Source organism: Panulirus ornatus, chromosome 7 (assembly GCF_036320965.1).
Source record: "Panulirus ornatus isolate Po-2019 chromosome 7, ASM3632096v1, whole genome shotgun sequence".
Taxonomy (NCBI): domain Eukaryota; kingdom Metazoa; phylum Arthropoda; class Malacostraca; order Decapoda; family Palinuridae; genus Panulirus; species Panulirus ornatus.
In genome coordinates this window covers 11,481,243-11,508,263 of record NC_092230.1, presented here as the reverse complement: position 1 = coordinate 11,508,263, position 27,021 = coordinate 11,481,243, and the positions used below count along the sequence as shown (strand labels likewise).

The window sequence follows — 27,021 nt, the reverse complement described above, 5'->3', positions numbered from 1 at the left end:
GAAATCCTCCCGTCTCATCTTTTTTTTAATTTTCCAAAAGAAGGAACAGAGAAGGGGGCCACGTGAGGATATTCCCTCAAAGGCCCTGTCCTCTGTTCTTAACGCTACCTCGCTGATGCGGGAAATGGCGAATAGAATGAAATATATATATTTATATATTATATTTTTCTTTGTCGCTGTCTCCCGCGTTAGCGAGGTAGCGCAAGGAAACAGACGAAAGAATGGCCCAAACCACCCACATACATATGTATATACATACACGTCCACACACGCATGTATACATACCTATACATCTCAATGTACACATGTATATACACACATATACATATATACACATGTACATAATTCATACTGTCTGCCCTTATTTATTTCCATTGCCACTTCGCCACACATGGAATAACAACCCCTTCCCCCCTCATGTGTGCGAGGCAGCGCTAGAAAAAGACAACAAAGGGCCCATTCGTTCACACTCAGTCTCTAGCTGTCATGTAATAATGCACCGAAACCACAGCTCCCTTTCCACATCCAGGCCCCACAGGACTTTCCATGGTTTACCCCAGACGCTTCACATGCCCTGGTCGAATCCATTGACAGCACGTCGACCCCGGTATACCACATCGTTCCAATTCACTCTATTCCTTGCACGCCTTTCACCCTCCTGCATGTTCAGGTCCAGATCACTCTAAATCTTTTTCACTCTACCTTTCAACCTCCAATTTGGTCTCCCACTTCTCCTCGTTCCCTCCACCTCTGACACATATATCCTCTTGGTCAATCTTTCCTCACTCATTCTCTCCATGTGACCAAACCATTTCAAAACACCCTTTTCTGCTCTCTCAACCACACTCTTTTTATTTCCACAATTTTTCTCTTACCCTTACATTACTTACTCGATCAAACCACCTCACATCACATATTGTCATCAAACATCTCATTTCCAGCACATCCACCCTCCTACGCACGACTCTATCCATAGCCCACGCCTCGCAGCCATACAACATTGTTGGACCCACTATTCCTTCAAACATACCCATTTTTGCTTTCCGAGATAATGTTCTCGACTTCCAAACATTCTTCAAGGCTCCCAGAGTTTTCGCCCCCTCCCCCACCCTATGATTCACTTCCGCTTCCATGGTTCCATTCGCTGCCAAATCCACTCCCAGATATCTAAAACACTTTACTTCCTCCAGTTTTTCTCCATTCAAACTTACCTCCCATTTGACTTGACCCTCAAACCTACTGTACCGAATAACCTTGCTCTTATTCACATTTACTCTTAACTTTCTTCTTTCACAAACTTTACCAAACTCAGTCACCAGCTTCTGCAGTTTCTCACATGAATCAGCCACCAGCGCTGTATCATCAGCAAACAACAACTGACTCACTTCCCAAGCTCTCTCATCCACAACAGACTGCATACTTGCCCCTCTTTCCAAAACTCTTGCATTCACCTCCCTAACAACCCCATCCATAAACAAATTAAACAACCATGGAGACATCACACACCCCTGCCGCAAACCTACATTCACTGAGAACCAATCACTTTCCTCTCTTCCTACACGTACACATGCCTTACATCCTCGATAAAAACTTTTCACTGCTTCTAACAACTTGCCTCCCACACCATATATTCTTAATACCTTCCACAGAGCATCTCTATCAACTCTATCATATGCCTTCTCCAGATCCATAAATGCTACATACAAATCCATTTGCTTTTCTAAGTATTTCTCACATACATTCTTCAAAGCAAACACCGGATCCACACATCCTCTACCACTTCTGAAACCACACTGCTCTTCCCCAATCTGATGCTCTGTACATGCCTTCACCCTCTCAATCAATACCCTCCCATATAATTTACCAGGAATACTCAACAAACTTATACCTCTGTAATTTGAGCACTCACTCTTATCCCCTTTGCCTTTGTACAATGGCACTATGCAAGCATTCCGCCAATCCTCAGGCACCTCACTATGAATCATACATACATTAAATAACCTTCCCAACCAATCAACAATACAGTCACCCACTTTTTTTAATAAATTCCACTGCAATACCATCCAAACCTGCTGCCTTGCTGGCTTTCATCTTCCGTAAAGCTTTTACTACCTCTTCTCTGTTTACCAAATCATTTTCACTAACCCTCTCACTTTGCACACTACCTCGACCAAAACACCCTATATCTGCCACTCTATCATCAAACACATTCAACAAACCTTCAAAATACTCACTCCATCTCCTTCTTACATCACCACTACTTGTTATCACCTACCCATTAGCCCCCTTCACTGAAGTTCCCATTTGCTCCCTTGTCTTACGCACTTTATTTACCTCCTTCCAAAACATCATTTTATTCTCCCTAAAATTTAATGATACTCTCTTACCCCAACTCTCATTTGCCCTATTTTTCACCTCTTGCACCATTCTCTTGACCTCCTGCCTCTTTCTTTTATACATCTCCCACTCATTTGCATTTTTTCCCTGCAAAAATCGTCCAAATTCCCCTCTTACTTCTTCATCCCATCAACCTACCTCTTCTCATGCCACAAGCATCTTTTGCGCAATCCATCACTGCTTCCCTAAATACATCCCATTCCTCCCCCACTCCCCTTACCTCCTTTGTTCTCACCTTTTCCCATTCTGTACTCAGTCTCTCCTGGTACTTCCTCACACAAGTCTCCTTCCCTAGCTCACTTACTCTCACCACTCTCTTCACCCGAACATTCTCTCTTCTTTTCTGAAAACCCCTACAAATCTTCACCGCCTCCACAAGATAATGATCAGACATCCCTCCAGTTGCACCTCTTAGGACATTAACATCCAAAAGCCTCTCTTTCGCGCGCATATCAATTAACACGTAATCCAATAACGCTCTCTGGCCATCTCTCCTACTTACATACGTATACTTATGTATATCTCGCTTTTTAAACCAGGTATTCCTAATCACCAGTACTTTTTCAGCACATAAATCTACAAGCTCCTCACCATTTCCATTTACAACACTGAACACCCTATGTATACCAATTATTCCCTCAATTGCCACATTACTCACCATTGCATTCGAATCACCCATCACTATAACCCGGTCTTGTACATCAAAACCACTAACACACTCATTCAGCTGCTCTCAAAACACTTGCCTCTCATGATCTTTTTTCTCATGCCCAGGTGCATATGCACCAATAGTCACCCATCTCTCTCCATCAACTTTCAGTTTTACCCATATCAATCTAGAATTCACTTTCTTACACTCTATCACATACTCCCAGAACTCCTCTTTTCATATATATATATATATATATATATATATATATATATATATATATATATATATATATATATATATATATATATATATATCATCCCTGGGGATAGGGGAGAAAGAATACTGTTCGTATTCCCTGCGTGTCGTAGAAGGCGACTAAAAGGGGAGGGAGCGGGTGGCTGGAAATCCTCCTCTCTCTTTCTTTTTTATTTTTTTTAGTTTTCCAAAAGATGGAATAGAGAAGGGAGCCAGTTGAGGATATTCCCTCCAAGGCCCAGTCTTTTGTTCTTAATGCTACCTCGCCAACGCGGGAAATGGCGAACAGTATGAAAGAAAAAAAAAAAAAAAAAAAAAAAATATATATATATATATATATATATATATATATATATATATATATATATATATATATATATATATATATATATTTCTTTTCTTTCATACTATTCGCCATTTCCCGCATTAGCGAGGTAGCGTTAAGAACAGAGGACTGGGCCTTGGAGGGAATATCCTCAACTGGCTCCCTTCTTTGTTCCTTCTTTTGGAAAAAAGAAAAAAAAAAATCGAGAGGGGAGGATTTCCAGCCCCCCGCTCCCTTCCCTTTTAGTCGCCTTCTACGACACGCAGGGAATACGTGGGTAGTATTCTTTCTCCCCTATCCCCAGGGATAATATATATATATATATATATATATATATATATATATATATATATATATATATATATATATATATATATATATATATATATATATATATATATATATTCCTATGAGTCCACGGGGAAAATGAAAAACGAAAAGCTCCCAAGTGCACTTTCGTGTAATAATCACATCATCAGGGGAGACATAAGAGAGAAATCTAACAGTTAGTTGATATACATCCAAGAGACGAAGCAAGGACGCCATTTGGTAAACATGTGATTGTCCAAAACATACAACGAGCGTTCATAAACTTATCATTTTACAAATCTTATCAACAATAAAGTTATCTAATTTGTATAGACCATCACTAATATTAAGATTATAATTCTTTGTGTATTTAATAATAGAAGATTCAATGATATTTCTCTTGGTAATAGAGTTAGAGTTAATAACTGAGATGGCGTTACTCGTCAATACAATGATCATAGTTTTTAACATGATTAAACAAGGCATTTGATTCTTGTCCCGTTCTTATACTATATTTATGTTGCTCAAGTCTAACAGAAAGATCCTTACCAGTCTGACCAACATAAAATTTATCACGGTTTCCACAAGGAACTTTATAGATGCAACCAAGAGAATTTTCTGGTGAATTCCTGATTAAGATATTCTTTATAGTATTATTGTAGCTAAAGGCAACAATAACTGAAGTTACTGAAGTTACGATTTAAATTCCTTAGGAAATGCCTTGATGAACAAGTGATGCCAAGATCTGTTCTACCTCAATGTTTGTTGCAGCTGTCTGGTCGACCATTTGACCAATTTCAAAATATTATTTTGAAGAAAAACATTGAATTAAAGAAACTTGAAATGGAGGAGGCTTTTCGCAGTGAAAAGTGTTATCGATGATGTAAGGCATGTGTACGAGTAGGAAGAGAGGAAAGTGATTGGTTCTCAGTGAATGTCAGTTTGCGGCAGGCGTGCGTGCTGTCTCCATGGTTGTTTGATTTGTTTATGGATGGGTTGGTAGGGAGGTGAATACAAGAGTTTTGGAGAGAGGGGTAAGTATGCAGTCTGTTGAGGATAAGAGCGCTTGGGAAGTGAGTCAGTTGTTGTTCGGTGATGATACATCGCTGGTGGCTGATTCGGGTGAGAAACTGCAGAAGCTGTTGAGTGAGTTTGGTAAAGTGTGTCAAAGAAGAAAGCTGAGAGTAGATGTGAATAAGAGCAAGGTTATCAGGTACATTAGAGTTGAGGGACAAGTCAATTGGGAGGTACGTTTAATGGAGAAAAACTGGAGGAAGTGAAGTGTTTTAGATATCTGGGAGTGGATTTGGCAGTGGATGGAACAATAGAAGCGGAATGAGTCATAGGGTGGGGGAGGTAGTGAAAGTTTTGGGAGCGTTGAAAAATGTGTGGAAGGCGAGAACGTTATCTCGGAAAGCAGAAATGGGTGTTTGAAGGAATAGTGGTTCCAACAATGTTATATTGTTGCAAGACGTGAGCTATAGATAGAGTTGTACGGAGGAGAGTGGATGTGTTGGAAATGAGATGTTTGAGGACAATATGTGGTGTGAGGTGGTTTGATCGAGTAAGTAATGAAAGGGTAAAAGAGATGTGTGGTAATGAAAAAAAGTGTGGCTGAGAGAGCAGAGGAGGGTGTTTTGAAATGGTTTGGTCACATGAAGAGAATGAGTGAGGAAAGATTGACGAAGGGGATATATGTGTCAGAGGTGGGGGGAACGAGGAGAAGTGGGAGACCAAACTGGAGATGGAAAGATGGAGTGAAAAAGATTTTGAGAGATAGGGGCCTGAACATGCAGGAGGGTGAAAGGCGTGCAAGGAGTAGAGTGAATTGGAACGATGTGGTATACCGGGGTCGACTTTCTGTCAATGGATTGAACCAGGGCATGTGAAGCGTCTGAGTTAAACCATGGAAAGTTTTGTGGGGCCTGGATATGGAAAATGGAGCCGTGGTTTCGGTGCATTATACATGACAGCTAGAGACTGAGTGTGAACGAATGTGGCCTTTGTCTTTTCTTATCGCAGCCGACCCACATCTTTACATCCATCTCGCCGTCGCCTTCAAGACTGGTCCACCTTTGCTTTCAAGCCCATCCCACCATCGTCTTTTGACCCATCCCACCTTCACCTTTAGGCTTAGGTAACCCTCGCCTTCAGTACCGGCCCACCTTCTCCTTCTGGCCCCGCCGAACTTCATCCTCTAGATCTACCCAGCTTCGTCTTCAGGCCCGTCCACCGTCGCCTTTAAGCGTATCCCACATTTACCTTCTGGCGCATCCCACCCTCGCCTGCAAGACCATACAAATCTCGGCTTCAAGCCCCTCCCACCCACGCCTTTAGGCCAGTCCCCCATTCCGCCTTCTCGTCCAGCCCACTCTCACTTTGTCCTAGCCCACCCTCGCATACAGGCCCATCCCATCTTCACCTTCTGATCCGGCTTAACCTCTCCTTCATATCCAGCCCACCCTCTTTTTCAAGCGCATCCCACGCTCGCCTTAAACCCATCCCACCAACGCCTGACCCATCCCACCCTCGCCTACAAGCGTATCTCATCCTCGCTTTTAGGCCCATCCCACCCACAACTTCTGTCCGACAGCCCACTTTCGCTTTCAGTTGCATTCCACAAACGACTTGAAACAATCCCACCCTCGCCAACAAGCTCTGCCTACCCTCATCTTCAAGCCCTTCCCACCATCGGCTTCTGGCTCATCACATTCCTGCCTTCAATCATAGCTCAACGTCGCCTTCAGGCCCATCTCACTCTTGCCTTCAGGCCAAATCCATCTTCGCCTCCTGGCCCAGCCCGCCCACGTCCTCAGGCCCATCCCACTCTCGCTGTCATGTCAAGCACACCCTCGCCTTAAGGTCCATTCCACCCTCACCATCAGACCCACCTTCTGGACCATCTCAGCCTCACCTCGAGGCCCAGCTAACCTTTCCCTTTAGGTCAATCTCACCGTCACCTTCCGTCCCATTTCACTCTAATTGTCAGGCCCAGCTCATCCTCACCTTCAAGCCCATACCACCTTTGCCTTCTAGCCCATGCCAACTTCGCCTTCAGGCCCGACCCATCATCTCCTTCTCTCCCATCCCCACCTTGACGACAAACCAAGCTCATTCTCGCCTTCAGGCCCTGCTAGTCCTCGCCTACAGGTCCAACCCAACTTCGCCTTTTGGTCCAGCCCATCCTCGCATTAAGGCCCAGACCACCTCGTCTTCAGGCACATCCCAGCATCGCCTTCTGGCCCATCCCACATTTGCCTTCAAACCTAACTCAACCTCACCTTCAGGCAAATTCCACCCGTGCCTTCAGCCCAAGTCCATCTTCGCCTACAAACTTATCTCGCACTCGCCTTCAGGACCATCCCACCCACCCCTTCATGACCGCCCCACTTCGCCTTCTGGCTCGGCACACTCTCGCTTTCAGTCCCAGCTCACAATCACCTTCAAGGTTAACCCATCTTCTCCTTCTGGATAAGCCTATCTTCTCCTGGACTAGCCCATCCTCGCCTTAAGGCCCAGCCCAATCTCTAATTCAAGCCCATCCCACCCTCACCTTTAAGCCCATCCAACCCTCACCTTCAAGCCCATTCCACTCTTGCCTTCAAACCTAGCTCAACCTCGCCTTCAGGCCCGCCACACCCTTGCCTTCTGACCCAGTAGATTATCATCTTCCTTCGCACAAAACTCATTCTCGGCCCAGCAAACCCACGCCTTCAGGCCCATCCCAACACCGCCTTCAGATCAAGCACAACCTCCTCATTAGAACCAGCCCACACTATCCTTCAAGCCCATTTAACCTTCACCTTCACCCCCAGCTCACCCTCGTATTCTGTCCCATCTCAACCTCAACCTCAGCACCAGCTCACCCTCACCTTCAGGTCAAGCTCAACTCGCCTTCTGTCCCATTTCTCGCTAACAGTCGGGCCCAGATCACCCTCGCCTTCAGACCCATCCCACACTCGCTTTCAGTCCCAGCTCATCCTCACCCTCTGGTCCATCCCACCCTCGCCTTCAAGCCCATTCCATCACCCCTCCGGGTCCATCCCCACCTCCATGACACTCCAAGCTCATCCTCGCCTTCAATCCCAGCCTACCCTCACCGTCAAGGAGACCCAACCCTCTTTTTCAAGCCCATTCTCACCATCGCCTTCTGGCCCATCCCACCCTCGCGTTCAGGCCAAGCACAATCTCTTTTTTAGACCCGTTACACATTCGACTTTAAGAACGGCCCACCCTCGCCTTCAAGCACATCCCACCATCGTATTTTGGCACTTCACACCCTCACCCTCAGGCCTAGCTAGCCCTCGAATTCAGGTCTAAGTTTGCTCTCGTCTTCAGGCCTAGCCCACCTTCGCCTTCTAGCTCCGTCCAACCTTGCCTTAAGGCCCAACCCACCCTCCATTTTAAGCCCATCCCACCATCACCTTCAAGCCCATCCCATCCTCGCCTTCAAGCTCATCCCACCCTTGCCTTGTGGCCCATTCCACACTCGCCCACAAGCCCATCTCTCCCTCGTCTTCAGGCCCATCCCGCCCACATATTCAGTCCCAACCCGCCAACATATTTAGGCCCGTTCCCCTTCGGCCACTGATCCAACCTACTCTCTCTTTCAGTCCCAGCCCACCAAAGCCTTCACTCCCAACCCACATTCGCCTTCTGCCCCCGCCCGATCTCCCCTTTATACAAAGACCACCCTCTTCAATCCCATCCAACCCTCCAATTCTTCCCAACCTACCCACGCCTTCGGGCTCATCCCACCCTCGCCTACTATCCTATCTTACCCTCGCCTTTAGGTCCATCTCACCCAAGACTTCAGTCCAACCCTCCTCCTCCTCCTGTCCCAGCCCACTTTCGCATCCAGTCGCATTTCACACTCCGCTAAAAAGAAGCCCTCCATCACCTTCAAGCTCTGTCTACACTCGTCTTCAATCCCATCCCAACATCGCCTTCAGGCCCATCCGACCTTAGCCTTCAGGTCAAGCTCACACTAGCCTTAAGGCCCAGCGCATCCTCGTCTATAGGCACAACCCACCTTCCCTTTCCAGCCGAGCCCATCCTCGCCTTCTTACCCTGAACACACTCGTCTTCAGGCACATCCCACCCTCGCCTTCTGGCTCATTCCACCCTTGCCCTCAAATCTAGCTCAACCACGCCTTCAGGCCCATCCCACCCTTGCCTTCAAGCCAAGTCCATCTTCACATTCTGGAACAGCCTACCATCCATTTCAGGCCCATCTCACCATCGCCGTCATTTCAAGCACACCCTCGCCATTAGAACCAGCCCACCCTCTCCTTCAGCCCCACCTCACCCACACCTTCTAGATCATCCCAGCCTCACCTTCAGGCCTAGCTCATCCTCGCCTTCTGGTCAAGCTCACCTTCGTCTTCAGATCAAACTCATCCTCGCCTTCAGATTATGCTCACCCTCTCCTTTCCCATTTCACCCTGACTATCAGGCCCAGCTCACCCTCTCTTTCTGGCCAAGCTCCCCCTCGCCTTCAAACCCATCCCTCCTTTGCCTACTTCAATTTCACCTTCAGGCCCAACCCATCATCACCTTACCGACAAAAACCAAAAATCATTTTCGCCCCCGGGGCCCTTTCCGTCAAAGGCCCCTTTCCCCAATTGTCTTTTGGCCCATCCCACCCCTCGTCTTTTGGCCCCTCTAAACCCTTTGCCTTTTGGCCTAGCTAACCGTAGCCCTCCCTTTTCCTTTTGATTTTTTTCCAACCCCGCCTTAAGGCCAATCCCCCTTTTCGCCTTCAAGCCCATCTCAATATCGTCTTTTGGCCCATCTAACCTTCGCCTTTAGGCCTAGCTAACCGTAGCCCTCCTTTGCCTTTTGATTTCTTCCAACCTCGCCTTAAGGCCAATCCCACTCTCGCCTTCAAGCCCATCTCAATATCGTCTTTTGGCCCATCCCACCCTCGCCTTCAAGCCCATCTCAATATCGTCTTTTGGCCCATCCCACCCTCGCCTTCAAGCCCATCTCAATATCGTCTTTTGGCCCATCTAACCTTCGCCTTTAGGCCTAGCTAACCGTAGCCCTCCTTTGCCTTTTGATTTCTTCCAACCTCGCCTTAAGGCCCAGCCCAATCTCTAATTCAAGCCCATCCCACCCTCGCCTTCAAGCCCATCTCAATATCGTCTTTTGGCCCATCTAACCTTCGCCTTTAGGCCTAGCTAACCGTAGCCCTCCTTTGCCTTTTGATTTCTTCCAACCTCGCCTTAAGGCCAATCCCACTCTCGCCTTCAAGCCCATCTCAATATCGTCTTTTGGCCCATCCCACCCTCGCCTTCAAGCCCATCTCAATATCGTCTTTTGGCCCATCCCACCCTCGCCTTCAAGCCCATCTCAATATCGTCTTTTGGCCCATCTAACCTTCGCCTTTAGGCCTAGCTAACCGTAGCCCTCCTTTGCCTTTTGATTTCTTCCAACCTCGCCTTAAGGCCAATCCCACTCTCGCCTTCAAGCCCATCTCAATATCGTCTTTTGGCCCATCTAACCTTCGCCTTTAGGCCTAGCTAACCGTAGCCCTCCTTTGCCTTTTGATTTCTTCCAACCTCGCCTTAAGGCCAATCCCACTCTCGCCTTCAAGCCCATCTCAATATCGTCTTTTGGCCCATCTAACCTTCGCCTTTAGGCCTAGCTAACCGTAGCCCTCCTTTGCCTTTTGATTTCTTCCAACCTCGCCTTAAGGCCAATCCCACTCTCGCCTTCAAGCCCATCTCAATATCGTCTTTTGGCCCATCTAACCTTCGCCTTTAGGCCTAGCTAACCGTAGCCCTCCTTTGCCTTTTGATTTCTTCCAACCTCGCCTTAAGGCCAATCCCACTCTCGCCTTCAAGCCCATCTCAATATCGTCTTTTGGCCCATCCCACCCTCGCCTTCAAGCCCATCTCAATATCGTCTTTTGGCCCATCTAACCTTCGCCTTTAGGCCTAGCTAACCGTAGCCCTCCTTTGCCTTTTGATTTCTTCCAACCTCGCCTTAAGGCCAATCCCACTCTCGCCTTCAAGCCCATCTCAATATCGTCTTTTGGCCCATCCCACCCTCGCCTTCAAGCCCATCTCAATATCGTCTTTTGGCCCATCCCACCCTCGCCTTCAAGCCCATCTCAATATCGTCTTTTGGCCCATCCCACCCTCGCCTTCAAGCCCATCTCAATATCGTCTTTTGGCCCATCCCACCCTCGCCTTCAAGCCCATCTCAATATCGTCTTTTGGCCCATCTAACCTTCGCCTTTAGGCCTAGCTAACCGTAGCCCTCCTTTGCCTTTTGATTTCTTCCAACCTCGCCTTAAGGCCCAGCCCAATCTCTAATTCAAGCCCATCCCACCCTCGCCTTCAAGCCCATCTCAATATCGTCTTTTGGCCCATCTAACCTTCGCCTTTAGGCCTAGCTAACCGTAGCCCTCCTTTGCCTTTTGATTTCTTCCAACCTCGCCTTAAGGCCAATCCCACTCTCGCCTTCAAGCCCATCTCAATATCGTCTTTTGGCCCATCCCACCCTCGCCTTCAAGCCCATCTCAATATCGTCTTTTGGCCCATCTAACCTTCGCCTTTAGGCCTAGCTAACCGTAGCCCTCCTTTGCCTTTTGATTTCTTCCAACCTCGCCTTAAGGCCAATCCCACTCTCGCCTTCAAGCCCATCTCAATATCGTCTTTTGGCCCATCTAACCTTCGCCTTTAGGCCTAGCTAACCGTAGCCCTCCTTTGCCTTTTGATTTCTTCCAACCTCGCCTTAAGGCCCAGCCCAATCTCTAATTCAAGCCCATCCCACCCTCGCCTTTAGGCTTAGTTAATCCTCGCCCTCAATTCCAGATTGAAACCTATAGGGAAATATTTTGATCTTGGTATGAGAGATACAAACTAACCCGAGCTAAATAACCTTACTTTAGACCGTAAGCTTGTGAAAGAATTAGTTCAATTGTCAAACGGCCGGTTATGACCTGATGTTATGCTTTCCCACAAAGCAGCGGTACGAGTTTACACCTCAGTCCTTCCCTGACCTTGCTCCTGGTAAGATTAAGAGCATTCATGCTGAGAAAATCTAGTGCTAATGGATAACAAGACAGCGAAGTGGTGATGAGTTATCAACAATGATTACTGTTCAGACTAAATACGCTGAGGGAATCTTTCTTTTATATTTCCTGATTCCGAGGTAATTGTGAGTCACTTTAAAGGAACACATCATCGGAAGTCAGTAACGGATATAAGAAAGAATCAGATACGTTTCACATACAGCCATATTTTCGAGAGAATATCTCGTAAATAACGTGAACTAAAGTTAGACATTGAGCGTAACTAGTAATAATCTTAATATTTTTGGCAAAATGTTGGTCACTTTTCTTAAGAAGTAAATGTAAATAGAAAATCACTTCATATGATACGAACAATCCATGGAGAAGGTGCCGAAGGAAAGCACTACATGAAGCTTTGTAGCGACTCGCTTACGCGCCATCAGCCGGTTTCTTTCATACTCTCTTCTCAGAAAGCTTCAAATGTGCATTAGTAAAAATCTTGAAAAATTAAATTGTTACATAACAGTTAAGAGAAGCTTCTTGCAATAGCTTCGTGGCAAATGTGTATGAACAACTTGAAGAGATTGCAGCAGTGAAGTGAGAGTTTAAAAGGGTCGACAACAATTGATAGAGACTGTGGAAAGATTCTACACATTGGAAGGAGGTAAGTAGCAGTAAGGTTGCATAATTTTGAAAGGGTTACTGCAGTTTTCTCTTAACAGTGGGTTGAGAACGGGAAAAGATTGTTCAAGTAGAATGACATCCTAGAAGGGTTTGCAGCAGATATCAGAAAACTCACTAGGGTTGGCAGAGGTGGGTTCACAGCTCCAAAGGGTTGGCTGACGTAGGTTTGATTACTCCTAACGGTTGGCTGCCGTGGCTTTGATAACTCCGGAGGTGGAAAAAGGGTTGGCAGAACCATAAGGATTACTCAGAAGGTTTGGCAGAAATGAGTTGACTACTTGAAGGATTGACTTCAGTGACTGAATAAAACTTTACGTTAGTGAGTGGGGTAATTGGTATTTTTTTTGTTTAAACCAAGAAAATGGGCACGATTCACGATAAGAAGAAAACGGGATAAGTAATGAGAAACATTATCTTTTTAATATTATGAAGTGCGTTTAAATGTTCAGTTTGCAGTCGTCATATGGTTATAGACTCTAAGCGCTTGCATAGAGTCTAAAAAAGAATGTCTCCTTCCAATATTCAGTATTATTCAATTGCTATTGTTTTTCCATAAACTCCTGCGCAAGTTTCGATGTAAACTTTAAACATTGAGGAAAAAAAAACATTTATAGTCAACGTATATATGTTTTAAAGGCAATGTGTATATTTAAGAACAGTATTTCTAGATAGCGGTTTGCACTGTACGAGGAGGATGTTTTTACAGGCATGGGATCCAATTTATTGTATGTCATCATTTGTCTAACAGTGTTCGCTATAATGTTTATGTTTTTTCCACACATAAGCATATCACCCGAGTGACATCGTTCAGGTTGTAAATATGTTGTGTTTACGTTCATGGAGGCTCCAGATATTTGATATTGTAAAAGGAAATCTATAAGCTAATATTTGATCTTGGTATGACGGATACAAGCTAACCCGAGCTAAATAAGTAATCTTTTAGACAGTAAGTTTGTGAAAGGATTAGTTCAGTTGTTAAACGGACGGTTATAACCTGGCGTTTTCTCACAAAGCAGCGTTACGAGTTCACACCTCAGTCCTTCTCTGACCTTGCTCCTGGCAAGAGGCAGGAGACGTGCACTAGATTAGAGTTAGTTTGTGGCAGATTACGATCATTTATGCTAATACAATTAAGTGCTAGTTCATTACAAGACAGTGAAGTGATAAGTTATTAACGCAGATTTCTGTACAGACTAAAAACTGCGTTTTAGTGTGGCAGTAAAAATGCTTTGAGCCTTTATTCTTTTTTATGTATTTCCTGGTCACGAGAAAATTGATTCACTCTTAAGAAATACTTCATCAGGAATCTGTAGCAGACATAAGATAGAATCGGATCCGTTTCACATACAGCCATGTTTTTCGATAAAACATCTTGTGAGTAATTTGTGAAGTCAGTAAACATTGGGAAAACTACTACTATTCTTTTCATTTCTAGGTAAAATATTGGTCATTTTCTTAAGGACTGAATGTTATCAACAGAAAATCTTTTCATATCATGAGACGAACAATTCAGGGAGAAGGTGCGGAAAGAAGGCGCTATGTGAGCTTTGTCGTGACTCCCTTATGCACCATCAGTCGTTATTGTTCTCACTTTCTTCTCTAAAGGTTTCAAATGTGTATCAGAAAAAAATCATGAAAAAATTAAATCGTTGCTTTAGAGAAGATTTCTTGCAATAGCTTTGGTGCCATGGCAGAAGTGGAGAGAGAGTTCAAAAGTGTTGACAACAATTGTTGGAGACTGGAAAAGAATTGTAAGGACAGCTCGTAAAGTAAGCAGCAGTGGGGTTGCATAGTTTTGAAAGGTTCATTGCAGTGATAAAGGTATTTCGGAAGTTTCCTCTAACAGTGGGTAGAGACCGCGAAGATTGATTGATAGGCTCGATTATTCCGAAGGATTGTCTGCCGTGGATTGGGTAACTCTGATGGGTTGGGAGAATTGTGTTTAGTAACTCCAAACGGTTGGCAGAAATTTGTGAACAACTTGGAAGGGTTGGCATCAGTGATTGAAGAAAACAGTACGTTAGGTAGTGGGGTAATTTGGTATTTTTATTAACCCAATAGAAATGGGAAAAGTAATGACATAAACATGATTTTTTCTTCAATACTGTTATGAAGTCGATTCAAAGGTTAGTTTGCGGTAGTCATATAGTCATGGCGGTTAGTCAGTATGAATGCGCATGCGCATGCGCTTGCGTAGAGTTTGAGTCATATCTCCTTCCAATATTCAGTATTATTTAACTGATTGTTTTCCATAAACTCCTGCTCAAGTTTCGTTGTTAAACTTTGTACATAAAAAAAGGTTAGTCGACGTATATATGGTTTAAATGCAATATGTATGTCAAGTAGAGTATTTATAAATAGCGGTTTGTTTTATACGAGGAGGAATTTTCTATAAGTATGGGGTCCAGTTTACATGTCATTGTTTGTCTTTTACAATGTTCGCTTTAATGTTTACGTACGTATTATTTTTCACGCATAAGCATATTAACTGAGTGACATCGTTTAGGTAAAAATATGCCTACTTAGAATCTTGTGTTTACGGTCGTGGAGGCTCAAGATATTTGTTTCTGTAGATGAAAACCTATAACGAAATATTGATATTCGGATGACAGATACAAGCTAACCTGAGTTAAATAAGTTTACTTTTAGACAGTAACCTTGTGAAAGGAGAACTTTCATTCTATAACGGTTACTTATGACCTGTTATGTTTTCCCGATTTGCAGCAGCACTGGTTCACACCTCTGACCTTGTTTCTGGTAAGAGACAGGAGACCTGCTAGTGTGTGATACACTACGAGCATTCTTGCTGATAAATTCATTACATGACAGCGAAATCATGAGAACTTTTCAACGATTTCTCTACAGACCCAATACTGTTTAAGCGTGACTGTAAAAACGCTGCGGGTATTTATTTATTTTTGTGTGTCCTGATCAAGGGAAAATTGTGATGCACTTTTCAGGAAGACATCATCATAAGTCAGCAACAGACTTGAGAAAGAATCAGATACGTTTCACATATACACCCACGTTTTCCAATAGAAATCCTGTGAATAATTTGTAAAGTATTGGTAAGAACTGAGTAACTGTCGTCTATGCAGATTACTAGTGCAATCTTTTCTTGCTTAGCTAAAATTTTCTCATGTTTCTGCAAAGCTTAGACAGCTTGTGAAAATTAAAACTCTTGTAGTAGAGCGAAAGATGAGTAACGTCTGACCAGCACGGTGGTGTCCACCGGCATTTGTTCGTTCAGAGTGACTACACCACACCACCTTAATCGCTTTCCATTCTCCCAGTGGTAACCTTGGTAACATGATTACTTGTCATTACTGTATTCGTAGTTATATCAATCCTTGTACGTTGAGCAACGCCTTGAGGGGTTTCGTTTGTGTCTCTTGTAATCTTTGTCATGGTCCAGGTCTCTGGTCCTTACTGAAGGAACTCTGAGGATCTGATGCAGGGCTCATGAGTCTTGACTTTCGTTGGAAATTATTTGTGTTATTTTTCAGTGCAGCTGAAGCAAGGTTCATACCTAAATCTAGCGTGAACTTGAAGCAAAGTTCGCAGCAAGGTTCTTTAATACATCTGAAGCAAGGTTCATGGGTGAACCTGAAGTAAGTCTCCCAGAAATTCATTAGTGAACCTGAAACAAGATTCATAGCGGGATTTTGGATAAACCTTAAGCAGTAAACTTGAAGTAAGGCTTGTGACTTGGCTCGGTACCGCCAGGTCATCCGTCGTTGCTGGAATACTGACGGTGCGTACCCGATACTCAAGCCGGGTTTCGCGGCTGGACATTGGGGAAAAAGAGAAAAAAAGAGTTCAGTACCGTCAGGATTTGCTGTTACTACCAATATACAACTTCTTAAAATCAACAAAGGTCAGTTTTCCTTTCAATATTAGTACTGCATGAGAAGCTGTGATCGTATGTATACATTCATGCGTCAATAATGAACAGTATAAATAAGATATACATTTTTCATGAAAGATCTTTCTATTGGTTCACCCTCCGTATCGAAGTGCCCATTAATACGCGCCAGGGTAGTTCAGGCGTTATCCATGTTGCACTGGTGGAAGATTATCTTTTTCCTCCAAACCTGGGTCCTGTTTATGTAAATGTGCTGTTTTTTCTCTGTTCTTTTGTGAATAAAGATATGTTTTACCTTACTACCATGTAATTGTATCATGACGGTAACAGCAGTTGATGTCGTTCAGCTAGTCATTTTATAAGACCATAGCAAAGACTATAACCGAAATATGAGAAAGTGGCTTTCTTAACCACACTATGAAATGTGCTGCCTGACAGTGTCGCCATCTATTGACTTTCCAAAAAAAAAGCTCGACTAGCTAACAGATGCCAGATACTTCTATATGCGTATTGTTGCTAGATACTTCCAGATATTTAAGCAAACATGGCCTGCACCACTATATACATTATGGAGGTGTGCATGTTGACATTTTCTTCTGCTACATTCCATGTCGTGAGATAATTAGCTTCATCTGTTTCACCTTTTATCATATTATCAATATATCATGCTTTCTATATTTCACTCATATTCCAATATATTTTTATCTTACCTTTATTTTCTTTATCTGAATTAAAGTATAAGTTTCAAACTTGTCCATATTTTGCTAAACCTCTCCACTACACTGACATAGCTGTCTATCAGGTGTTCTCTGTACAATGGAAAAAATAACTAGATATGACAGAAGTCAACTGCTACCTTACCACAATTACCCCAGGCAGGACACCTTTTTAAAGAAAGTCCTGGTACTACACAAGATCTCTTTTCCAGAGGCTTCTTATTCAACCACATACCGGTAGATGAATTTTTGAATATTCTAAACAGTATACTTATATATTTGATGATAATTTAACAAAACTTTGATTTATTCATATCGATTTTATTGGCATACTTTTCATACTCTACATTACAGCACCCAACTATATATGAAAAAATGTACATACGATACTGTAAAGAATTACCTACAGTATGAGCACATAATGCTTGAAACAATCATGCTACAATACATATAAAATTTGTGCCAGCAAACATTTGAGTTATGCATTACATACATCACTGCAAATCAAAATCTAATCTTACTTATTCAGTCATTCAAACGTACATGAACCAAGAAAGCTGTAAGTAAAAAAATAATGCAGTATCATATAGGATACATAAACAAACTTGCAAACCATAGAATAAAAAGTGTAAATATTACGAGACACAAGGAAAAGATTCACACAAAAAAAATCTATAAAACGTTTACGCAGATTGCAAAACTATCGCATTACACACAACAGCAAATGAATTATAGAGTAACCAAACACACAGAATGAGAACAAAGTAAAGGAAAATCAATATATCTACAAAAATCATAGAAACCAAGCAACAAAAAAAAATATATCTACAAAAGTCATAGAACCCAAGCAGGATAAGATTCATATACTTACAAAAATCCTGGAAATCAGCAATTTTGAAGAATCAAGAAATGCAGTGCATTAAGAAAGTATGATGCGGACTCTATGTAGATAAGAAATGTTAAATACAGAACGATCAGCAAAACATATAATCACCAAAAATTTTGTTTTCGTCAAAATTGTTTGTGATGGTATTGAAAGATACTATGATCCTCATGATAAATACCACTAGTGCCAGCCACGATCCGCCTATGAGAGTAAAACGTGAAGATATTGTGGCGACCATGTGCTTTACTGGCATAGATTTTGTTATAAATGAACAGAAATATACAGTATACCAAAACATACACGAAAAAATACGTTCCAAGAAAGGATATTTGTAGAAAAATTATGAAACGAAAGCTATCTGAATTCCTTCAAATTTCTATCTGGGCAAGCAGCATGACAAAGTCTCGAAGTATTAATGTATTTCCTCTTGAAACAGTGATGGCTGCAAACCCTAAAATATCTATGAAAGCCTTCTGATGACTTTTTTTTTTGTTGGCTGCCACAGTTTTCAGTACATCTTTCCATTTCATATATCTGTTATTAATCATAATATTATATAATGCGTTAAAAATTGTTACATATATATATATATATATATATATGATAATTCTTGCATGACAGAATGATAGTCAATGTCAGTTTCAGACATAAGAAAAAAATATTCATATTACTAAATCCCCAGCCAGCATTCCAACAGCAAGGTCCAATGCCTTTAGTACCATTAGAACAGTAGATTCATCCCCTACACTTATGTTTATGAATATCTCACCAATTTTATAAAGATATACCTTACTTCTCTTTGTCCAGTGGAAATGTGTGAAAAATGTGATCTGTATGAGTAGTTTCCCTCATCCTGCATAACGGCCATTTTCAAGTTTCTTGTAAACAATGATTTGAATCTCGCGCGTATCTGCTGCTGTCAGACGAACCTTGACAGAGCCATCTAGGGGGTTTCCAAAAAAAAAAAAATGTGTGTTTGTTTGTTCGTTGGTCAAGTCACACGTCAAGGCAGCTACTTTCCTATCTTTCATATAGTCTTTGGCCATATCTGCCGCCGGTGGTCCAGATGGACGTTTTTGGAACCTTGTTTTGCCATTAGGTTAGCGTCTGAGGAAGTAGGTGGTCGTGGTGTGTGTTGCTCTCTGTTTTTGTTAAGTCTATTGGAACTGCGCTACTGTGGGAAACGCATGGTCGAGTGGAAGTGTGAAAAGAACATGTACTGGCAACAGCCTAAGCAATAGGAATGTTTTTGCTGGTATTTATATAAGCCATTACAAGGACTCGTGTTCGTTGCTGGATGCAGCAGGTCAATGGTTTACTGATGTTTGAACAGATTCGACTCGAACTATTTATGTAAATGATATTATGGAAATGTATACTGTGGTAAATATCTAGATAACCATTATGGGTTTTTATATTATGGTGAATTTTATGAAAACGTCGGTGCTCGTTCTTGTCACACGGAGTTTGACGAACAATATTTCAAATTCTAAGAAAGAATTGTTTACCTTACGTCGTATAAAGGAAGGATAGCCATGTCTTCGACTTTCGCCACTTCCAAGATATATTTGTGTGTGTAAGTTTATCTAGTTACTTTGTTTTATTTTGAATACATATATTTCAGAAAGTAAACCAACATTAACTCTATTATGATTCATGGTTGTTATTGTTTCCTCGTCAACTTTTTTTATGTCCTTCACAGTACAATTAACTTTTCAGAGAATGTATATTTTTTTTTATTCGAAATATTTTTTTTTTCAGGAATGCTTTGTCAACAATATTTTCGTGTGAGGATCATCCGTCTTCGTATCACTCTAACATTTCTGTTGATTCCTCATCCTAGAATTTTGTCCATGTTAAGGTAAGATCCTTGGATGTATTCTAGGAAACGTGTATTTGCTGAGGAGGTTTTTGATTCTCTTGTGTTGATATTTTTCTTCTTTTGCTCATGCATAAAGGCGCTTTCATATATTTTTCTTTTTACTTTTATTTCAGTAATTCGGTAATGATTTTCCCTGCGAATGTTTATCCTTCTGTAGCTAGTTGGCTAGTCATTTGGGTGATTACACAAACTATTTTCTTGAACACCAAGATAAACGGCTTTTTCTGACTGACCCTGATGTGCTGAATCCAAAACCAGCTTTCAAAATCATGGAGGGCGTCATTATTTTATGCAAGGCATAAGTTGATTGCAAGCGTTACTACTGTTATACTTATGTAACTATCATGCAGTGATCCACTAACGCAGTTTATTGATGGTTATCCACAGAAAATATAAAGTAACAAGGATGGTATACACGTCCGGTGCCCACTATTTATCTTTTTCTCCCATCTTCAGACCAAAACAAATGGTAGACCATTTTCACTAGGCGTGATATTTCGGCGTGAACACGTTTTCGTTGCAGAAATCGTCCGGTCCATTGCTGTAAGAGCGCTTGGAAACCATATTTCTTTGTAAAAATGAAAATAACTGTAAATAGTAAAATCCTTTATGTTTTCGTTCCATTACCTCCTTTCTGTGCGTGCAAGAACACGTCACATGTAAAGGGAAGCGCCACAAAGCTGCCTCACTTGTTGCCATAAAGCGCAAGACGTATTAGAAAAACAATTACATCCATCGCGATGTTTTATTGTCATAATTGAAGTCTCCATGTTAAGATTTTAAGTAGGAATCTCTTGTGTGCAATCTTTAAACACTTTTGACCATTATCAATCTGTTAGTTATTTCTAGGTGTAACTACGCACTATTATAATAATTACCTGGTGCAATTCCCTTCTTGTATAAGTACGGAGTTGACGTAAAAACAAATTGTGTAAAAGAAATTTTAATTCCCGACAAAGTGGGTGTGTGAGGTGGTAGGGCTTTAGAAGCGAGGCAAACGCTGGAGTAGAAATTTATAAACGCAGAAATGCACCATCGTTTTACCCTAACATAAAACACTGTACACAAATCAGAATTAGTCAGAATTACTGATGGTGTGTGCCTCGTACTGATGCACTGTCATTGTCGAAAATTCGTACTGATGGATATTCAAACATTTTCAAATCCAGGCGTCAGTATGTGGGCGGGGCCTAAGGAATGACTAATTATCGATCGTCTGTTACCTGTACGGTCATTCGCATCAGTATTGTCACAGCCACGTGAAACATAAGTCGCAATGGCAGCAAATTTGAAGAAACAAGACCGAAAAGCTTTAGTGCAACAATTTATTGCTTTATACAAAGAGTTGCCGAAGTTGTGGAGTGCGTGTATAGTTAGGAGAAAAGATAAAAAGACTACATATGAGAAACTTTTTGGGTGTATTTAAACTGTAGGTCTGCGAAATTTCTTCCTGTAACCAAACAACGGGCAATAAAAGCCAGTCTTTCGTTTCCCTCATATCTGTATTTCTTAGTTATACTCGCCTTCAGGCCCTCACCTTCTGGCCCATCCTAACCTCAGCTTCAGGCCCATACCACCCTCACCTTCAGTCCTAACACACCCTCGTCTTATGGCTCATTCCTCCGTCGCCTTAAGGCCAGCTCATACTCGTCTTCAGGCACAGCTCACTCTTGCCTTCACACCTAGCTCACCTTCGCCTTTAGCCCCTTCCTACCCTCTCCTTTTGCCCCATCTCACCTTCGCCTTCAGGCCCAGCTCACCCTCGCTTATAATCTCAGTCCACCCTCGCTTTTGGCCCATCCTAATTTCCTTCAGAACCAGCCAACCCTCGTCTTCAAAGCCCATCCCACCCTTCCCTTCTTGCCCATTCCACCCTTTCCTTCAGTCCTAGCCTACCCTCGCTTTCAATCCCAGTCCATTCTCACCTCCAGGCCCAGATCACCCTCACCCTCTAACGCATCGCACCCTTGCCCTTAGGCCTACCTCACCCTCGCCTTCAGGCCCATCCCAGCCTCGTTATCTGGCCCACCCCATTATTGTATCCAGGCCCAGCTCAGTCACCTTCACGCCCATTACACCCTCGTCTTAGGGCCCATCACATCCTCATCTTCGGACCCATTGCACCCTCGCCTAAGGCCCATATACACCTATGCCTTCAGGCGCAACTCGCCCCCGCCTTCTGTCCTATGCCACCCTCGCCCTCAGGCCCATCCCACCCTCGCGTTCAGGCCTATTCCATCTTAGTCTTCTGGCCTAGCTAGCCTTCGCCTTCAGGCCTAGCCCACCTTCGTCTACTGACTCCGTCCAACCTCGCCGTAAGACCCAGACCACCCTCGCACTCTAGCCCATCCTACCCTCGCCTTCAATCCCATCAAACCATCGCCTTCAGGTCTATCCCAACCACGAATTTAGTCCCACCCTACTCCCATTTCTGTCGTAGCCCACTCTCACTTTCAGTTCCATTCCACACTCCACTTCGACCCATTCCACCCTCGCCTTTACTCTCGGCCTACCCTCATCTTCCGGCTCATCCCACCTTCGCCTTCTGGCACATCCCACCTTAGCTTTCATGTCAAGGTCAAACTCCCCTTCAAGCCCAGCTCATCCTCGTCTACAGGCCCATCCCACCTTCGAATTCTGACCCAGCTAATTTTCGCCTTCTGTCCCAGCCCACTCTCGTCTTCAGGCATATCCCACCAATCCCTTCCGGCCCATCCTACTCCTGCTTTCAAACTTAGATCAACCTCGCCTTCAGGCATATTCAACCATTGCCTTCAGACCAAGTCCATCGTCACCTTCTTGCCCAGCCCACCCTCCATTTCAGGCCCAGCCAACCATTCCTTCAGGGACATTCCACCCTCGCCCTCGGCACACCCTCGCAATTAGATCAGCCCACCATCGCTTTCAGGCCCATTCCACCCTCGCCTTCAGCCTCAGCTCATCCTCGCCTTCTTGACCATCCCAGCCTCCCCTCCAGAGCCAGCCCACCCTTCAGGCCCATCCCATCGTCTCCCTCTCTCTCTCATCCCCACCTCAAAGACAAACCAAGCTCACACTCACCTTCAGGCCCAGCCTGCCCTCGCCGTCAAGGCTATCCCACCCTCTCCTTCAGGCCCAGCTGAACCACATCTTTAGACCCATCCCGCCCTCGCCATGAAGACCGGCCCACCCTCACCTTCAAGCCCATCTCACTATCGTCTTTTGGCACATCCCACCTTCACCTTTAGGCCTAGCTAACCCTCTCTTTCACTGCCAGCCCACCTTCACCTTCTGGCTCCGACCAGCTTCACCATCTCCCCGCGCCCAACGTGGCCTTCAAGCCCATCCCACCCTCTCCTTTACACCCAGCCCACCCTCTTTTTTCAAACCCATTACACCTTCAGCTTCAACCCATCCACTAACGCCTTCTAGCTCATTCCACCCTCACCTACAAGTCTATCTCACAATGCCTTTAGGCCCATCCCACCCAAGACTTCATTCCGACCCTCCTCCTCCTCCTATCCCAACCAACTTTCGCATTCCACACACGACTTCAAACCATCCCACCATCGCCATCAACCTCTGCCCATCCTCGTCTTCAAGCCCATCCCACCATTGCCTTCTGGCCTATCACACTTGCCTTCAAACCTAGATCAACTTCGCCCTCAGGCCCATCCCACCTTTGCCTTCAAGCTAAATCCATCTTCGCACTCTGCCCCCCCCCCCCCCCCTTCAAGCTCGGTCAACACAAGCCTTCAGGCCCATCTCATCCTCGCCTTCAGTCCCACTCACCCTCCCTTTAAGGCCAATCTCACCCTAGCCTTCAGGCCCATTCAACCCTCGCCTTCAGGCGCAGCATACCTTCGCCTTTAGGCTCATTCTACCCTCGCCTTCAGGCCCAGCTCATCTTGATCTTCAGGCACAGCTCACTGTCTCCTTCAATCCTAGCTCACCCTCGCCTTCTTCCCCATTCCAATCTCGCCGTCAGTCCCCGCTCAGCCTCATCTTCTGTCCCATTCTACCCTCGTCTTCAGGCTCAAATCACCCTCGCCTTCAGGCCCACCCATCCCTTTCCTTCAGGCTCATCTCGCCTTTGTCCCATCCCACCCTCGTGTTCAGGCCTAAATATCCTTCACCTTTTACCACATCCCTTCTTAAATTTCAAGCCCCCCTCACCCTGAGGCCCACCTCACCATCGCATTCTTGCTTATCCCACCCTCGCATTCAAGACCATAGCACCCTTGCATTCTGTCCAATCCCACCCTCGCCTACAAGCTCATCTCTCCCTCTCCTTTAGGACCATCCCATCCACTCCTTCAGGTCCATCCCCCTTCGCCTTCTGGCTCGGCCCACTCTCGCTTTCAGTCCCAGCCCACAATTGCCTTCAAGGACAACCCATCTTTCCCTTCTGGACTAGCCCATCCTCGCCTTAAGGCCCAACCAACCCTCCTCTTGAAGCTCATCCCACCCTCACCTTCAAGCCCATCCCACTCTTGCCGTCAAGCCTACCTCAACCTCGCCTTCGGGCCCATTCCACCCTTGCCTTCTGACCCTGTCCATCATTGCCTTCAGACCCAGCTCTCCTTCGGCTTCAGGTCAAGCTCACCTCGGATTCTCTCCCTTTTCTCCCTAATAGTCAGGCCAGGTCACCTTCGCCTTCAGATCCCTCCTACACTCGCTTTCAATCCCAACTCTTCTTCAACTTCTGGCCAATCCCACAAATGACTTTAAGCCCATTCATTCATCTCCTTCTGGCCCATCCCCACCTCTTAACAGGTCAAGGTCATGCTCGCCTTCATGTCCAGCTTACCCTCACCGTCAAGGCTATCCCACCATCTTTTTCAAGTCCATCTCACCATCGCTTCAGGCCATGCACAATTTCGACTTTAGATCCATCCCACCCTAGACTTAAAGATCGGCTCGCCTTCAAGCGCATCCCACTATCGTATTTTGGTCCATCATACTCTCGCCTTCAGGCTTAGCTAGCCCTCGCCTTCGGGTCTAAGCTTGCCCTCGCCTTCAGGCCTAGCCCACCTTCGCCTTCTAGTCCGTCCAACAGCGCATTAAGGCCCATCCTACTCTCATTTCAAGCCCATCCCACCATTGCCTTCAGGCCCATTCCACCCTCACCTACAAGCCCATCTTACCCACTCCTTCAGGCCCATTCCATCCACATATTCAGCCCCCCCTTCGGCCTCTGGCCCAACCTATTCTCGCTTTCAGCCCCAGCCCACCATCGCCTTCACTCCCAACCCATATTCGCCTTCTGCCCCCTCCCCAACTCTCCTTCATACCTAGCCCACCCTCTTCAAGCCCATCCAGCCCTCGCATTCATCCCACCTTACCAATGTCTTCTCGCCCAACCAGCCCTTGCTTACTAGCCTATCTCGCCCTCGTCTTTACGCACATATTACCCACGACTTCAGTCCAACCCTCCTAATCCTCATGTCCCAGCTTGCTTTCGCCTTCAGTCGCATTCCACACTTTCCTTCAACCCACCCCACTATGACCTTCAACCCATCCCACCATCGCCTTCAGGTTCTGCCTACCCTCGTCTTGAAGCCCATCCCACTATCCCCTTCTATCACATCCGACCTTAGCCTTCAGGTCAAGCTCACACTCGCCTTCAGGACCAGCTCATCCTTGTCTACAGCCACAACCCAACTTCCCCTTTCAACCGAGGCCATCCTTGCCTTCTTTGCCCTGACCACACTCGTCTTTAGGCAAATCCCACCATCGCCTTCTGGCCCATCCCACTCTTGTCTTCAAACCTAGCTCTACTTTGCTTTCAGGCTCTGCTCACCCTCGTATTCAGGCCCGTCCCACCTACGCCTTCTGGCCCCGCCCATCTTCGTCTTAGGCCCATCTCACCCTCGCCTTCAAGCCCATCCCACCCTTGCCTGCAAGACCATCTCGCACTCGCCTTCAGGCCCCTCGCACCTACGCCTTTAGGCCAGCCCCCCTTTCGCCTTCTGGCCCATCCCACTCTCACTTAAGTCCTAGCCCACCATCACCTTCACTCCCATCCCACCTTCACTTTCTAGTCCTGACCAACCTCTCCTTCATTACCAGCCCACCATCTTTTTCAAGCTCATCGCACCCTCGCCTTCAACCCAACCTACCCACGCCTTATGGCCCATCCCACCCTCGCCTACAAGCCTCTCTCACAATGCATTTATGCCCATGCCACTCACGACTTCGGTCCGACCCCCTTCCTGTCCCAGCCCACTTTTGCTTAGTCTCAATCCACACAAACCATTCCACCACCGCCATCAAACTTTTGCCTTCAAATCTAAATCAACCTCTCCTTCAGGCCCATCCTTTCCTTACCTTCAGGTCAAGTCCATCTTCGACTTCTGGTCCAGACCACCCACGTCTTCTGACTATCCCATTCTCGCCGTCATGACAAGCACACCCTCGCCATTAGAACCATCCCATCGTCGCCTTCAGGCCCTTTCAACCTTCGGCATCAGCCCCACCTCTCCCTCATTTTTTTTTTTGACCATCCCAGCCTCATCTTCAGGCCCAGCTCACCTTCGCATTCAGGTCAAGCTCACCCTTGTCTTCAAGCCCATCCCACCTTTGCCTTCTAGCTCATTCCAACTTCACCTTCATTGCCAACCCATCATCATCTCTCCCATCCCCACCTCAGCGAGTAGCCAAGCTCATTCTCGCCTTGAGGCCCAGTTAGTCCTCGCCTGTAGGCCCAATCCACCTTCACCTTCTGGCCCAACCCATCCTCCTCGTCTTAAGGCCAAGGCCACCTCGTCTTGAGGTACATCCCACCATCGCCTTCTGGTCCATTCCACACTTGCCTTCAAACCTAGCTCAATCTCGCTTTCAGGACTACTTCATCCTTGCCTTCAGGCCAAGTCCGTCTTCGCCTTCTGGACCAGCCCCCCAACCCCCCCGCCCCATATAAGGCTCAGCCCACACAAGCCTTTAGGCCCTTCCACCCTCGCCTTTAGGCCCATCTCGCCTTTGCTTTCAGGCCCATTCCACCCTCACCTTCAGGACCAACATACCTTAGCTTTCTGGCTCATTCCAA

General features: G+C 45.1%; 1 long non-coding RNA gene across 2 annotated transcripts in view; it reads left to right on the top strand.

The window, feature by feature from the left end:
- The first annotated feature begins 19,201 nt into the window (after positions 1-19,201).
- Positions 19,202-27,021, top strand: part of LOC139749414 (uncharacterized) — a 46,141-nt gene continuing 38,321 nt past the window's right edge. For both annotated transcript variants that reach the window (XR_011712964.1, XR_011712965.1), the window contains exons 1-2: positions 19,202-19,688; positions 19,874-19,973. This is a non-coding gene — a long non-coding RNA (uncharacterized lncRNA). The remainder of the gene's footprint in view (positions 19,689-19,873; positions 19,974-27,021) is intronic.